This window comes from Parasteatoda tepidariorum, chromosome 10, assembly GCF_043381705.1.
Source record: "Parasteatoda tepidariorum isolate YZ-2023 chromosome 10, CAS_Ptep_4.0, whole genome shotgun sequence".
Taxonomy (NCBI): domain Eukaryota; kingdom Metazoa; phylum Arthropoda; class Arachnida; order Araneae; family Theridiidae; genus Parasteatoda; species Parasteatoda tepidariorum.
In genome coordinates, this window is record NC_092213.1 from 72,877,925 (window position 1) to 72,878,378 (window position 454).

A 454-nucleotide genomic window follows, 5' to 3' on the forward strand; every position below is an offset into this window, starting at 1 on the left:
CTCTAATTAGCATAGAGCTAGTAAGGCCGAACGCTCCGTTCTTGAAGTAAAAGTGCGAGCATTGCGCCAAAGTGACGTCCCTAGAGAAAATCGGAGGATTGGAGCGGCGAGAGTTTCTTCAAAGGAGTGAACCAGCCCTTCTATTCTCTTTAGCCCTGACACTGATGTGCTTTTAAGGTTCAGTGCCACTGCCCGGTACTCCAAACACTAATGTTTCTCCTTATTTATCCTCAATAGATATAAAAATATCGAATTAATATAATGGTATCAACCAATAACTTAATATCAAATCTGATATAACAAATATCTCGGACATTCACCAATTGTGATATTATTTATGACTATGTGATATTGATTATGTGATTGTTGACATTCACCGGTGAAAGTCGACATTCTCTTGGTTTCCGTCATTCACGGTAACATATACACCAAAGACAAATTCATAACTAGACTA